Raw genomic sequence first — 17,648 nt, forward strand, 5'->3', positions numbered from 1 at the left:
AAGGGGTGGGACGGGGAGGAAAGAAGAGAGGGGGGGAAGGGGCGAGAACAAAAAAAGAGAAAAAAAGAGACGGAAAGGGCGGGAGGGAGAGAGGGAGAGGGAAAAGGAGGGAATAGATGGAGAGAGAGAAGAAGAGGAACTGAAAGAGAAGGAATGAGAGAAGGAAGGACAGAGAGAGAGAGAGAGAGAGAGAAGGAATGAGAGAAGGAAGGCGACAGGGAGAGAAGGAATGAGAGAAGGGAGGAGAGAGGGATAGAAGGAATGAGAGATGGGAGGAGAAAAAGGGTACGAACAGGAAGGGAAGAGTGGGAAAGCATTAATGAAGTATCGAGAGAGAGAGAGAGAGAGAGAGAGAGAGAGCAGGAGGAAGGGAGTAGGGAGAGGGAAGGAAAGAGGGAGTGTGGAGGGGGAGTATGGAGAAGGAGGGAGTGTGGAGATGAGTGGAAATGAAGGGAGTGGAGAGGTAGGAATGGAAAGGAATAGATTATTGAGGTGAAGGAGGGTAATGACGTGGAGGGAGGGCAAGGATCATGAGAAAAGTGGATCAAATGAGGCAGGGAAGGACGAGGGGAGGTGGAGGTAGTTTGAGAGGGGAGGTGGAGGTAGTTTGAGTAGAAAAGAGGGAGGGAGAGAAATTGGGTGAGGGAAGAGGGGAAGGAGGGAGACAAAAAAATGTGGAGGGAGAGGGGAGAGGGAGGTATAGCGTGAGGGCGCATGCACGAACCCCCTCTCATTCACAAACCCCATAACAACGGCACAATGACGCACCCGCACACACGCACGCACCCGCACCCAAACACGCACACACACACACACACACACACACACACACACACACACACACACACACATACGAACACAAACATAGATAAATTCATTCATATATACACACATATAAATACTCGTACATACATACAAGCACATAAATACATACACGCAACCACACGTACACATGATCATATACACGCACAAAGGAGAATCAGACACACAAATCACTGCAACACACAAACAAGCGACACACACACACACACACACACACACACACACACTGCACAAAGGCAAACATAAACCTCAAACATACACACGCAAGTTCAAGGATGGTGTATAACTAGATACGAGAGAGAGAGAGAGAGAGAGAGAGAGAGAGAGAGAGAGCTACTGCATTGCGGCGACCACTTTCAACGGGCACACGCACACAGGCACGCACTCACTCCACCTGTTCCCTCCCTCACACACTCTAATGACCATAAAAGACACCCTGACACACCATCCCGAAAGAGAGAGAGAGAGAGAGAGAGAGGGGTAAATGAAAAAGAGGAAGAGGGACATCATCAACCACTTATCCTCTCTCTATCTTCTCTACTCACGACGGGTTTTACTACTTTACTTTTATTTTTTTCTGCAGACGCCTTCTCGTGGTGACACTGATACAACCTGTCGGCTTCACTGCCCGGTTATATATGTCCCTCTACTCCCTCTCTATCCCCCGAAAGGAGGATGGTGGACTGCATGAGGAGGGAAACTTCAGCATGTAGACCTGGGATTGCAACTACCACCACCACTACTACTACTACTACTACCACTTTTATTATTACTATTACTACTACTATTACTACTACTACTTACTACTAGAGACTCTTCCTAACTTGAATATAATCGTCTGGAAGTGGCCCGGGCAAATAAAAAATATACACATCGTTGCAGAAAAACTACCACCCTAAACAATCCACATTTTTCCTACTGATTAAACAGAAAAAAAAAAAAAGAGAAAGAAAACGTAAAGGCTACAAACGGGAGGGTAGACTATTAAAAACTGTCCCAATACAATTATCTGCATCGGTAATCACGGCTGCTTAATTAATCGTACCATAAAAAGCACCAGGCCAGTTACCGTTTTTACCCAGCTTTTCTTTTACTTTTTTTTCATTTTTTGGCAGGAGGGGAGGGGGTTTCGTCCGCCCTATCCCCTACCCAGCATTTCCACCCCTTCCCTCTCTTATATATTTCCGCCCTATCCCCTCCCCAGCATTTCCACCCCTTCCCTCTAACCCTATATACTGCTACTCGGTTCGTTTTCATCTGAGGGGACTGGAAGTTAAATATAAGGTCGTGTTTGCGTGAAACCGATGAAACTTAGTTATGAGGCAGGAATGAGTCTTCTTGGTTACTAGTCTAATTTCTCCTTGAACCTAGTACATATGGGCCCGTATTTTCACCGGTTGGGAACGCACCCTAACACCTTTTTCTGAGGAATTTATTCTGTTTATTACACCTGACTATTCTCTTGTGTTTTGTAAATTCTTCTAATATCGCCTCACTTTACATACAAAACGTGCAAGAGGAAACTGTAGGATCAAGTGGAAACTTTGTAGGGATATTGACCAAAGGACGGCGTGATTATATTCCGTGCAAATCCTGTGAAGTGCATGGGCCCATTTTACATTCAGTAAGACTGCAGTACGGTGTTTTAGGTCGAACATAAAAATAGAGTTACTAAATTCCACAGAGTTATTTACAAGGTCGAACCTGAAACACCTCGTATACCATGCAACGGAGGTATGCGCTCTACTGAGTGTTATTTTAGTGCCGCATGTCCAAACCACTGATGCACATTCCTCGTAAATACACCAACTACGTACAAGTTTTGTCGAACCAACTTAGCTCCTTCAGTCCGAGGTCTCTCGGTACCCCACCAAACCCCAAAAAGGGGGGCGGGGGGGAAGAGAGAGGGAGAGAGAGATAAAGAAAGAAAGAAAAGAAAGAACACAAATTGAAAAATACAGAGAAAACAAATTGAAATATACAAGTTTAGTGGAGCAATTAACAAAAGAGTGAAGAGTGACTTTCGAAACCTGATGATGAGATCTTTGGCGTGCACTTGGTTTTTCAGAATATCATGAAGAAGTTTAATTACCGTTCGACTAAAATCTAAAAGTGTACCTACATCTGTAACCGGAATATAAAAAATAAATGCCATCGTTCTGACTAAATTAACCTCTCCGCTACGAGGTATATTTCCTATGCTGTATACATATATCAGAAGATTTATATTCGGCAGCCAAAATACAAGCTATCGTATTAAAACGGGACATTCAATTAAAAAAAAAGGTCCTTATCTGGCTCTTCCCGACACACTGTATTTCCAGCCATAAATATTAAACACACACACACACACACACACACACACACACACACACACACACACACACACACACACACACACTCGCCCAGCTTCTAATGCATCGATAACTAGAGGCTGTTGATTCAAACCTGTTCATAAAAATACCTTAATCACGCGTTAATAAATATCCAATAGCCAATGAATACTAAATCTCACCCACTCTCCTACGGCTTCACAGAATTTTTCCTTTTCATTTTTTATCGTCATTTTTATTTCGGCATTCGGAGCACCCTGCGATTTGGGGTCATACCTCCAATTATTCCCCCACAGATATCATTTATTTTATTCCCGTTACCGCCAGACGATTTTATGCTGTAAAAAAATGTCATCTGGTATTGAAGATTTAATGAAGTCTATTATCTAACCCTTCAGTTCGAAAAATCTATCCGGCAGTAAATAAGGTCATCCGCGAGATATAGGCTTCAGTTTAACCAGGAACAAAACTAAGAGAAAAACGCAATAATAATAATAATAATAATAATAATCTAGCAAAGGTATAAGGGAGGAGAGACATGACAGGCCAGGACAATACAATTACGTGATATCTGAGAAATATGAAATGAAAGCACGGGAAAAATCAGGTTAATTACACCCTCCCCCCCACTGTAACTAACCTCCCTCTTCCTCCTCTCCATACTCATTCCCAATCTCTATTCCACCCCACACTTCCCTCTAATTCCCCGACCTTCCTCCCATACTTTTTTTTTTTTAGTAACCCTCACCCTCTCTCTCTCTCTCTCTCTCTCTCTCACACACACACACACACACACACACACACACACACACACACACACACACACACACACACACACACACACACACACACACATCCCCCGCATCGTTAGCCAACATATCCAGCAGCCCGATCTCCAACTCACCAACAACTATTTACCAACATCACCAGAACCTCTCCCTTCAGTAACCAACATTACCTACAAGCAACAACTATCGGTATCACAATTCTCCAGCAGTTCCTAACCCTACCAACAATCTCCATCCCCCCCTCAACCACCAACAACTACCACCATCTCCCACTCTGCACTATCAGCTCTTCCGCCCCATTAACATCCTCCGTCCCATTAACCGTCAATAGCTACCACCATCCTCCTTTCCATAGCATCATAATTACTGTCACTACCAGCATCCTTCACCCCATTAACATCCTCCACTCCATTAACGAACATCACAACCATCCCTGACTCCACACGGCCACCATTACCACCACTGCCAACTCCATCACCCTATTAACCGGCGACACCCATCACCCTTATTACCACCACTGCCAACACTCACCACTCCATTAACAATACCACCATCCCCCACACCACACCACCATTCCTACCAACACTGCCAACCACAACATCCCCAATAACCACCACCAGCATCATAACCCCAGAGGAGGAAGTGGGCATGTGCGACGCAGGTAGACGGTCTAATACCACTCGGACACCTGGGGATGGGGATGATCGCAGTGAGGCTCATTTAATCGGGCTGAATTAGCTGGGGTCATGGCTGCCAGGAGAGAGAGAGAGAGAGAGAGAGAGAGAGAGAGAGAGAGAGAGAGAGAGGAATGGTATGGATTGGGAAATAAATGCTTGGGAAGGAATGGGGAGAAGAGAGAGTAGAGGAGGAGGGAAAGGGATATGAAAGATGGGAAAGGGAAGGTATGGAGGAGTAGTGGGAAGAGAAGACATGAGGGGAAACGAAGAGAAGAAAGGGGAGGGGGGCGTAGAAAATGACAGAGAGAGAGAGAGAGAGAGAGAGAGAGAAAATCAACGCTTTCAGATGTTAACGACACATACACGGGACAGACAGCATACGTGTCCATACATACATACATACAAAGACGCAGGTAGACACGGGAGGGAAAGAAAGGAGCCTAACAACACTGATTGAGGACAATACACACACACACAAACACACAGGTGCAAGGAGGTCACATCATAATCATCACACACACACACACACACACACACACACACACACACACACACACACACACAGGGGTAAGGAGGCCACACCACAATCATCACATACAACACAACACAACACAATAATGTAATCTTGCACAGCACAGCACAACACAAAACAGCAAAAACACATACATAGACGCACAATAAAAACAACCGAACAATATCACCATTAATGAAATACCAGTAAAAAAAACAAAAAAAAACAAACACCCCAAAACATAAAAGGCAGACAACGTGAAAAACGAAAAGAAAAAAAAAATAAAGGTATGAGAAAGTAAAGCAGTAATAAAAAAAAAAAACCACATGGAGATCGAGGACGCGGAGAGGAAAGCAGCGCGTATTGTCACTCGCTGTCACCCTTACCACGTAAAATTCACACCTGCTCATGATGGGGTCACCGGAAGTGCAGGAAAAAAAGCGAACTTTTTTTTTTATCTGTTTATTTCATTATTGCGCAACTTTCACCTCTTAATGACCAGTCTGCTTTTCTAAGGGGACTTCTTCTCAAGCAAATATTAACCACATTCTTTTCGTAAAACAGCATAAATTTCCACTAAAAACAGATATAACATCTCTTTTTCCTTAAGGATCTTTTGTTTCATCAAAGAATCAATGCAATAATTTTTTTCCTACGTGGCATATTTTTACCACAAACGGAAATAATAAAAGCAATTAATAATAATAATAAAAATAATAATAATAATAATACCGTAATAATAATAATAATATATAATAATTACAACACCAGCAACAACTAACGCCCTGCAACACAAAACATGCAAAACAAGGCAAGAATAACAACACAGCATGAACAACACTCCAGGATGCTGATCTGCAATAAATTCCATTTGGCGAGAGATGCAATAAAGATAACGCAAAAATCTGAGAAAGATAAACACACATCAACATTCACCAAGGAATCGGTAGGATTTCAATAATCAACGAGGATATGGACAAGGAAGAAGGCGAGACTCAAGATGCAAGCACGAAAAAAAAAAAATGTAATAGAACTGACAGCAAAGCGGAAACAGAAAATAATATCCATAATCAATAAAGAGACAAGAGGATAAGGCAGTGGCGGTCTAAATAAAAAAAAAAAAAATCAGATGAATGAAAATGTATGCAATAGACAACTAAACTGATGTAGCAAAATAAGGAAGACAAAACACAATGCGAAACAAAACACCGACGCAAGACAAAAAGACCCATCAATACAAACACGGGGGAAAAAAAAAAATGGGAGAAGGCATTACAGAAAAATAATGCAAGAACAGCAATAACGGCGCAAAAAAAAAAAAAAGACGTGAGGCAACGGACGAAAATAGAAACAGGAAGCACCAATAATTTCAAATACAGCAAGAATAGGAAGAATAATTTCAAATAAATAAAGCAAAAATAGGAAGAAGGATAAATGCCGAAAGACGACAATGGCCAAGGCAATTGATGCACAAGAATAGAAACACGTTGCTCCAATCACGGAAATGAAATGATAAGAAAAAAAGATGAAATCGGAATGCATGAAGAGAAACGACGATGCAATCAGAAGAAATATATTGGAACGAAAGATATAATGGTGAAATAAAAATATCCAAAAATAAAAGCCATAAACATATTGAAACACCAACAACGTCGCAGACACAAAAGCAACAAGAAGATGGACGAGACAGGAAAAGTGTATTAAGAAAAAAAAGAATGCATAATAGTCCAAAAAAGAAAACGAAGAAAAAGCAGCAACGGCGCAAGCACAACAGCAACAAGATAATGGACGAGACAGGTAAGTGTGTCGCCCTCCCTCCCTCCCTCCCCTACGTTTTCCGCCAATGAGTGGCCGGGTCGTCAACACGGCGTATAAACACCCTCACCTTTACCCAGGCCCGTGGGACAAACACCCTGACAGTCGGACAAACAAGCCACCAACACCACAATCACTGCAGCAAGTTCCGGGACACAAAACTGTGGTTAATTTGGCGGACCTTTGCCAGGTAAACATACAATGGTCATGAAGGCGGGCGCCATTGTGGAACGCGATGTCACCAGCTCAGGGACCCTGCGTCTAAATGCGTGACATTTTCTCCCGTTTAAGATATTACTGTTTGATACCAAAATGGCACTTCCATTTTCTCTCTCTCTCTCTCTCTCTCTCTCTCTCATACAATATTCACCTTCAAATTAACAATACCAGATAAACACAAAAAGTCATATCTAAATAGATTTGATATCCATGAGCCAAAATACTAGAAAAAAAAAGTGCTTAAAATGCTCTAAGATGTATACAAACTTCATGAAATTATGCAGACACTTTCATGTACACAAATCATCTCCAGTAAGTAGGAATTTTTCACTGAATGTTTGGGAAAGAGCTTTTTCGAAACCGTGCAAGCAAAAGTATCGTTTTTTCATTCCATAAATAGTAACACTTTATACTTATTCGGCCATTCATAGATCTTAACTTATATTGAAATCTTGTATATGCGGCTTCACGAGGTTTCCAAAAGTGATTCACAGCTGATAATACGCATTTTCAACGCCTCTATAGTAAATGAAACTTGAAATAGGTATCCTGTGGTATTCAGAACAGGTTACAATTACACTTTAGGTTACACATAAAAGGGTACACTCACACGCTACTTTAGTTCACTGATGATGCACTGCCTTCAATATATCAGGAGCTTAGGAGACTTTTAGCGTCACTGAAATCGAATCTTCACCTGTTGTAAATGTACGCTGTCTCCACAAAAGGTTTCCAATATCGTATCCTTCAGCTTATAACTACAGCATCTTCAGACCTTCTGAATGCTTCTTCCGATGATGCTTCCTGGGAAAATCTTAAATCGTATCTACACTTATTGCAGATGTACGATAACTTCACACAAGGTTTCCAATGTTGTATCGTTCAGCTTATAACGACAGCATCTTCACACCTTGACAATACTTCTCCTGTTTAATACTACAGCATCTTGAGACCTCGCAAATACTCCTTCCGATGATGATTTCTGGTATCTTAAAAGGGAAAGTGCGTCAAGGCTTCCCCGCAAATAATCACCTAAGTTTGTGGCGTCACTTACCTGCACACAGAAGCTGTTATCAAGGAAGCGTCACGTCCGCACAGAGCAATAACAACGTCAATATTATAAAAGCTGCTTCATTACTTACCTCGCCCACCTCAGCCTCGATAGCAAACACTTCCTCCTGGCAACGCTTACCTGTAACGAGAAACCCAAATATGAACACAACAGAAGAAAAAAGAACTGCAAAGAAAGGATGGAGAGGGAAAGAGGGGAAGAAAGAAATGGAAAGGATGAAATAAAGAAAAATTTATACGCCCACAGACACATATACCATCACCATCAGCAGCAGCATAAAAAGGAAATCCAGGAAAAAAGGGAAAAAGCAAAGTTCTCATTATCTTAAAAAAAAAAAAAAAAAAGGGGGTACCCGTACAAAATATCGAGAGCATAAAGTTCACTCTGAATATATATATTAAATACTGGTTAACTCCCATACTTGCAAAAAAATCGATTTAACCTATTTAGTAAGATAAAGGCCATCTTTTATTCCTACAATCCGATGAGCTGATATTATGGCGGAATTTGGCCGTGACAGGGTTAAATGATATAAGCCTTTCCTAAACGCCCCTCCTCCACTCTTTCCATCCTCCTCTTTTCCCCCCTCCTCCATTCCCCTATCCTCCTCCATCCTTTCCTTCCTCTCTTTTTCCTCATCTTCCTTTCTCCTTCCTTCGTCCCTCCTCCTTCTATCACTCAATCTTTTTCTTTTCCCCGCCTGCCCTTCCCTATCCCTTCTCTTTCCTTGCCCTCCCTACTTCTTTCTTCTATGTCCTTCTCACCCTCCTTACTCCCTCTCAATCACTAACATTTCTTCTTCCTCCACTCATCCCCTCTAAGCCTCCTCCTCCTTTACTCATTCCTCCTACCCCCCCTTTCTCCCTCTTTTTCCTCTCAATCTTTTATTTTTCTATCTCCTTCACTCGTCCATCTCTCCCCCTCCCTCCACTGACACAAATCTTCCCTCTGTTAAATAAAGTTGGTGGTAAATAGAATACGATACAAATAATAATAATAATAATAAATAATAATAATAATAATAATAATCTATCCCTCTATCCATTGCCAGAAACCTCAATCCCGTAAGGGGTGGCCACAAACTAATCGCCTTCATGTCGCCGTCCCCCGCCATGTCACTGCCCTCCCCTCAGCTCACACACCCCTCTCTTATACCTCTCCACTCCATAATAATAATAATAAATAATAATAATAATAACAATAATAATAATAATAATAATAACAATAACAATGAAAGGGTTACAACGAAATCAGCGTACATTTATAACAAACATTTAATCTCTACCTTTCCCTCCATTAATTTCGTTACCTGTTATCTCTGCCATCCATCACGTTATCTCTGGCGCTAAATTACATCGAAAAATAAACACAGCATTTCCAACACATAGGGCTCCACGTCTGTGTTTGTTTGCCTACCCAGTTTTTAGATAATCCCCCTCCTCTCTCTCTCTCTCTCTCTCTCTCTCTCTCTCTCTCTCTCTCTCTCTCTCTCATGTTTCTCTAGGTTTATACAAATTATACCCATTCATCTTTTCTTTCAATGTGTTCGTCAAACTGCTCTCCCTCCCTATTTATCTGTCTGTCTGTCTCCATCTATCTATCCATCTATCTATTCAGTTAAATAAATATTCCTTTCCGTTATGTACAACATCTTTTACTTAATTAGATCCATTAATTTAAGAAAAATGCTACACTAGATCCTCAAATATATATCATATCTATAAAGCACTTGTGTGTTCCAACGTGATAAATACAATAATCTGATAAACATAACATGGATATTCTTCTAACATTTTACTACTGTAGTAGTATTAATCTGAACGTGAGCCTGGTGGACTGCAGACTGAAGGTGCCCTACTCTGGCGGTCCACCACCTTCCTTTTGGGGGGATGGGGAAGCAGTTGAGGGAAGTTTGCAACCAGGCAACTGAACCGCCCAGCCAAATCAGTGCTACCACACGAAGGCGTCCCTCTCCAGCATCGATTTTCAGGTGAAGCGAGGGCACTATTGCCGCTGCGACTTTTTTTCTCTCCTTAAGTTACTGCTATGAGGAAGCTTCAATATCCACAATTTATGCAAATAATCTTTTCTTATTCAACACAATCCCTATCCATCGGGCCTCCTCACAAGACCCTGCCAGAAGGAGTACCACATTCTCTGTCATGCAAAGTGTAATGCACCACAGAAAACGAGTAGGGTTCCGTGCAATTGAAGCCAGTACTAAATCCACCCTATCTTCTTGCTAAAAAGCTGCATATGTATGTACTGTAACAGCCAGCTTGTACGTGAAAGACATTCGTGGACGGCTCTACAACAGATGTTAAGCCTGACTGGAGTGAATGAATAAGTAACAAAAAGTTACCATCATCATTCCCACCATCACCACCACCACCATCATCATCATCATCATCATCATCATCATACCGCTAACCACACGACGGAAAAAAAAAAAATACAAGGAAAACAAACCTCAGACGCTGACAATACCACCCATTAGAAAATGACAAAACACAAGTATTAAAAAATTCCAAATATATATAAAACCCTCGTTATAATGTCAAATGTAAGACACACCTTCACCGACACACCTAGGCAATGTCATGCTACATCATGCCCTTCAGTCCGACGACCTATTATATCTTTGGTACCTACTGACGATTTATTTAACTTGAGAGAAATCAGACTGTGAAGGAGTTATTTTTTTATGCACGGAAGAACGAACCAAAGGCTAAAAGTCCGCAAGACTGTACCCTCCAAGAAAAGTAAAAACAAAATGAGAGGGACAAATTATTTCTAATTTTATCACCACAAATCGTTTCCCAAAGTTAACAGTCTTTTAGAGATGGAAAGCAGAAATGATACAACAAAAATTATAATCCGATCGAAGGGACTATGCAATGGAGAATAAGCATTATTCTCGATTTTCAAGCGTTTTACAGGCTAATATAATGTAAACTGACTGTGACATAATCTTAATTATGACAAAGGCTTACTGATTTAATTACCTGTGCGTCGATGTAGGTCAATGTACAGTAGAGCCTGGTCCACTGTTGATCTAATCCTTTAATTCACACCGCTCTAAATGGCAACAGGTAACTGTACGCTACCTTAATCAACTACAAACATTCATGATTCTATTTATCTATATATTGTCTGATACCACAACCTGTGAAAGGTGGTCTCGACAAATGATCTCCCGGCATTGTGTCCCTACTCAGTAACAATCTTCTCTCGTGCACTGTATGCTCCCAGCAATAGAGCAAACTAGTGGACTTCTCTCTCATCACACGATATCGACACAACGCCTGCAGTACGGTGACATATCTATATTTTACAATGTGCTTTTCGTATTACAGAATCATTGTATTCAGGTTATTATGTCCATTATAGTACATGAAAAAATTGCTGACTGAAAAAAAAATATATATATATATATATATATATATATATATATATATATATATATATATATATATATATATATATATATATATACCGGATGAAGGCAAACTAAGCAACACAAGTCACAGCCAGGCTGAATCCAGCCACTCTACCTAATCACCAGGGACAATTTGGACGGAGGCGAGGTGAGGGGCGGCCGGAGAAACATGCCCTAATGGAGATTGTTTTAACCCCTTCGCTGACACAGCTCTCCCCTTAGCTGAATAATAGTCTGGCGGCGGAATAATTCAGTAAGGGGGTTAATGGAGATGTTTCTAAAGGAGTCTGGTTCTACCCCTTCACTGACACAGCTCTACCCTTGGCTAAATAATACTGTTTGGTGGTAGAAAAATTTAGTTATAAAAATATTCATTGTATTGAAATAATTAGTGGAAACTTCATAGCGAAGATCGTCTGTAATGAAACTGTTTCTAACCTTTTCAATACAAAAAATTTCTTCAGACCTGAAAATACAGTCTCATAGTAGCAAGATTACAGGAGAAAAGACATCGTCGTACTGAAGGAATAAATACAAGTTGACCTATGACCGTGGAACTATACTTTATGAAAATGATAAACAACAGAACACACAGAACAAGAACGGAGAACACAGAACAAGATAGATGTGTCACAATCATCAGCATAGGCAATTTGAACCAAGGTGAGGGGAGGAGCGTCGTGTCTTAATGGAGACTATTTCGAATCCCATCACTACAAGAGGACTCCATAAAACTCAAGAAAATCGTCTGGCAGTTTTAAGGATACATGAGACGTCACCACACACTAGCAGAGGATGGAGCGAGAATACAGTCTCAAGTCATACTAAACTCTACCCACTTTGCCTTGGCCTAAAATTGCCATCCGTTCATCTTGAATGCTGAATTATAACAAGCGACTAACAGCAGAATGATGTTAGTCACGAAGATGTGCTGTTGAAAGATGTAAAGCCAAAGTATTGCTTTTTCTGCCACTGAGCTACGTGAAACAACCACCGAACAGGATGGAAATTTGGGCCAGGTTAAAGTAAATGAACCAAAATTCTTCTAGTACAGCACTGGTCAAGAAGGCACAATCAACTCCCTTAAATATAACGGATACCAAATATTTACCACTTTCAACATTACCAACACACACACACACACACACACACACACACACACACTAATCACCCTACACAATATGTGAGGGAGGTGAAGGGCTGAGAGGCGGGCGTTAATGAGGGAGAAGCCACACTTCACCTATAATTTGGGACCACGTACAGTACCCCAGTACTCTGGTGAGGGACCTCATCTGCTGTGTTGTTAGGACAGACTCTACTGGTGCCTCATTATCGTTATTATTATTATTATTATTATTATTATTATTATTACTATCATTATTACTATTATTATTATTATCATTATTACTATTATTATTAATTATTATTATTATTATTATTAATTATTATTATTATTATTATTATTATTATTACTATTATACTACTATTACTACTACTACACCACTACAACTACTAATACTGCTACTACTAATTGCTGCTACTACTACTACCACTACTATCATTATTATTATTATTACTGGCATTAAAGGCATTCGCTATCCGTATACTTAATGTTACTCTACCATCAGGAAGCTACAATCAGTAACAAGTAAGGCGGTAACCAAACAACCGGTAATTGCTCTAGTCTAGTATATGAAAGTGCTCCAAACGGGTGATGCCTATGAGGATTAGGTCCAAAGAGCTGGTTAGGGTTTAGTGCTAACATCACGTCGTCCACGGAAGAGTGACTATACCTTATTTACTTTCTTTAACTTGGCCCAAAACTCCCATTACTCCATCTTTCGTGTTGAGTTGTAATAATAGATTAACACTAGAATTATGATACTAGTCAAGAAGAAGTGTTGTGGGAAAGGTGTAGAGCTATTGTATCGTCTGTTATCACCACTGGGCTATATGAAATAACGTCCAAAAGGACGAAAATCTGGGCCAAGTCAAGGTTAAAGGAGTACAGTCTTTCACATTAAAAGTCTGGATTACGGTAGCCACGAAATTCTACGCTCATGACGATGCAAAGCAGGATTTCATTGATGGGTAGATATATTACTATTAGTCATTCTTTATAATCTGGCCATTAAAGTACAATTTATGTGTGCAATTGTCTACTTATCCGCCTGCCTACAAACCTGAGAAGTATAACTAACTAAAAGATCGTGGTGGAAAACGATGACGAAGTTCGTACTAATGGAGTTATAGATATTAGGGTGACATAAAGATGAAGTACCAGGACACATTTGCACTTTGACTTTCTAGTTAATATGTTCAGTTTCTTTTGGTAACAATTATGTAAAACACACACACACACACACACACACACACACACACACACACACACACACACACACACACACACTCATCCCCACCCCCACACCCATAACCAAGTTTTTATCATGAATGCCTTTTGCACCCTCCCTTCATCCCTGGCCGAACCAGTGAGGCGGGAAAAGGCAGCGAGGCATCAAAATCATCACAACAGAGAACTCGGTGGCGTCCCCATAATGTCCACACCAAACACAACTCTCTGATCCCCACACATGTCACAGGTATACGAGTGACACGTGAGGCTCGATGCGGGTGATGTCCAACCCCCTAGCCAGTCCACACCAGATACACCATTTAACACCTTCACCCCGAGGACGTAATAACTGTTGCTGCTTTGCTGTTACCAGACGGTATCAGATTGTACAGAGCAGGGTGACTGCGTAGGAATTAATGAAGGCTTTATCTAATTCCCTCCTAACGAGGTCATTCCTCAGCTTAAGGGATTCGTCTCAGTATGCCAAGAAAATGCAAAAATAATAGTACGGCGAAAAGTCTAACACGAGACAAGCTACAACTGACTGTTAATTCACGCAAATCAGAAACTAAAGGTGAAGATAAGTGCTCTGGCAATGGTGTACAACTCGTCCTTCCAAACGCACGATATAGTCCTATCCGTCACCAAACAATACCAGGCGTTGGCAATGAACATTTTACAGCGTTGTCAGTGCAAATATCCTACACGTGCAAGCGTACGGGATTAACTGGGGCAATTTTGTGTGTGTGTGTGTGTGTGTGTGTGTGTGTGTGTGTGTGTGTGTGTGTGTGTGTGTGTGTGTGTGTGTGTGTGTGTGTGTGTGTGTGTGTGTGTGTGGAGAGAGAGAGAGAGAGAGAGAGAGAGAAAAGGGGGGGGGAGGTTTAGTTCACGTTAACAAAGCCGTGCAGCCATCTTTTAACACAGCCCCCACCGTGACTTTACTGTATACCCTTGTGACACCAAATATTATACAGGGTGGCCCGTATACAGCACTGCACCACCGCACTAGAAATACGTGGCCGGGGTATCTTGTGTGTTGCGTGGACGGCTCAGTCGGCTGGTGTGGGCGCGGTAGTGGCATTCAGAGTAGGAAATGAATAAATGTTGCAGGGTATATAACGATGACTGAGCTGTTCCCACAATACACATGACATCGGCCGGAGGAGTGAAAGTGGAGCGTTATATATGGACCACCCTGTATTTTAGGGTACCGCACGGCCAATCTCTTTTCACCCTTCGAGATGTAGGGGCGCCAGAATGAGCTATCACAGTCCCGAACAATTATAAGGTACATAACCAGACCATCCTCCCAATGTCTTCGCCAGCATGAGGAAAGGTTAATTTAGTCTACCACTCTCCCCAACCACCGCCCACCAAAAAAGTAAATAAATAAATAAATAAAAAATCCGGCCTTGCAGGGGGCCTCCAATAAATTAATAAATACAGGTGTATGCCAGTTCTCACTTTCTCCCCCTCAGTTTGTGAAACAGGCAACAGGGTCATGGGTATAAGCAGAAAAGGGGAGAGGTTGAGGCAGTGAGGGGAGAGGGAGAGGCAGTGAGGGGAAAGCGAGAGGCAGTGAGAGGAAAGGGAGAGGGTAACAATGAGGAGAGGGGGAGAGGCACTGAGGGCACAGGGAGTAAGGGGAGAGGGAGAGGGAGTGAAGGGAGAGGGAAAGGCACTGAAGAGAGAGGGAGAGACACTGAGGGGAGAGGGAGAGGCACTGGGGGCAAAGGGAGAAGCACTGAAGGCAGAGGGAGAGGCAGTGAAGAAAGAGGGAGAGAGGGTGAGGAAAGAAGAGGGAGAGAGGAGAGAGGGGAGAGGAAGGGATGTGAGGGAATGAGGGCAGAGGAAGGGGACTGAGGGCAGACGTAGGGAAAGGACGGGAAGTGAAAGAAGAGGGGCAGAAATGTGAGGGAAGGGATGGAGAGGGAGAAAGAATGAGGAAAGAGGAAGAGGTTAGGTGAGGAAAGATGGGGAGGGAGAATGTGAGGAGTGAGGGAGAGGTAGGAGAAAGGGAAAGCAAGGGGAGACGGATAAGATGGGATGTAGCAGGAAGCAAGAGTGGTTAAAGGGGAGAAAGAAGGGGTGAAGGGTTTGGGGAGGAGAATACTAAAAAAGTGGAGGAGGGGAGAGTTAAGGGGAGGAGGCAACGACAGTTGGGGGGATGCCTGGGTAGCACGTGGCACAGGTGAGGGAACAGGTGAGCGAAGCGGAAGCACTTTGCGCAAGTATTTGCTAAATATGAGATGGATGTCGAGGTAGTGAGTGGAATAGAAACACTTAACACGAGGAAGTGAATATACTGTATATATATATATATATATATATATATATATATATATATATATATATATATATATATATATATATATATAATATAATATAATATAATATAATATAATATACACTTAACATGGGCTCAATCCTCAACTGTTACCGGTAAGGAAGTACAAGTAGTAATACTGTAACCTTATGGAAGTAAGTGGTTTCCCTTATTCGTCACCCATAAGGTTATCAGTAACAGTAACTTTACACGTTTCAGCCGTGTTTTAAGGTCCCGAAAGGCAAGTGACCCGTAGAGAGGCACCACTTTCTGTCAACAAACTGTAGAAGAGATTTGCACCCACTGCTCTGTGCAATGCTTAAGTGTAGGGTTAGCGTGCATGCGGAAACGTGCTGCTGCAGTGACAGAGTTTTCTGAATGAAGGAGTCAGTGTATGCCAATGGGGGAATGTTTTCTGGGTGCGAACACGTGAGAGCACAAGTCAGGGCATGCTACTGCACCCACTGACGTCCGACCTCGCAGGTTTAAATGTTTGGTCGACAAACGCAATACCGGTATTCACTGAGCCAAGGAAGATGCAGGGTCTAGGGAGAGTTACGATTTTGTTGTATGCATCTAGGACTACCCTTCATGTCCCTTATCCATTTTGTAAGGGGGAGGGGGGTGCCATAAAACTATGAAGAGGGGGAGGAAGAAAGGGGAAGCGGCGAAGTGACAAGGAAGACAGACAGGGAAAGGGCAAGGGACTGGGAGATAAGTGACTGGGACAATGAGAGATGGCAGAAGACGGCAAGATAAGCAGACGGTAGGGTAAGGGGAGAAAATGTGGGGATGAGACGGGGAGAGGAAGATGAAGGACGGGAGGGGGGCTCAGAGGCAGCGGGAAGGGGGGATGGAAGCACGTGTTACCGTAGTGTGAAGCCATACAAGGAATAACACACACACACATGCACACACGTACTTAAGGCGTCAATCCACTTGGCACAAATGCTCTTAACCTACATACTGTACACTCTTAAGCCCATCTTCTGCTATGGTGGCGCTGGAAGATATTTGATTTGACAACCTGACACTTAAACAGCTATTAACCCTGACAGCCATGAGATAAACCACTAATGCAATACCTGTCAATATTTACCTAATAATTCGTGCACCCAATTTTAGTAATCGACACACTATACCAATTGGCTTTTCAGTCATAATTACAAACTATACCATTTAAAGCTTCATTTAGTGTCCTGTTTGCGATGCCGTGCTGAAATAAATTATACTAACTATACAGATCTCTCGTGCACACATGCTTAGTTGTAGAGGTAATACTTTTTAAAATAT

At 42.0% G+C, this 17,648-nt stretch overlaps 1 protein-coding gene across 3 annotated transcripts in view; it reads right to left on the reverse strand.

Annotated features, from left to right (window-relative positions):
• The window catches only part of LOC145412133 (cyclin-dependent kinase 17-like), a 312,580-nt gene that overhangs the window by 261,080 nt on the left and 33,852 nt on the right, over positions 1–17,648 (reverse strand). The gene's annotated exons all lie outside the window — the stretch shown is intronic.

This window comes from Coenobita brevimanus, chromosome 92, assembly GCF_032717465.1.
Source record: "Coenobita brevimanus isolate Jiangsu-jjx chromosome 92, ASM3271746v2, whole genome shotgun sequence".
Taxonomy (NCBI): Eukaryota; Metazoa; Arthropoda; class Malacostraca; order Decapoda; family Coenobitidae; genus Coenobita; species Coenobita brevimanus.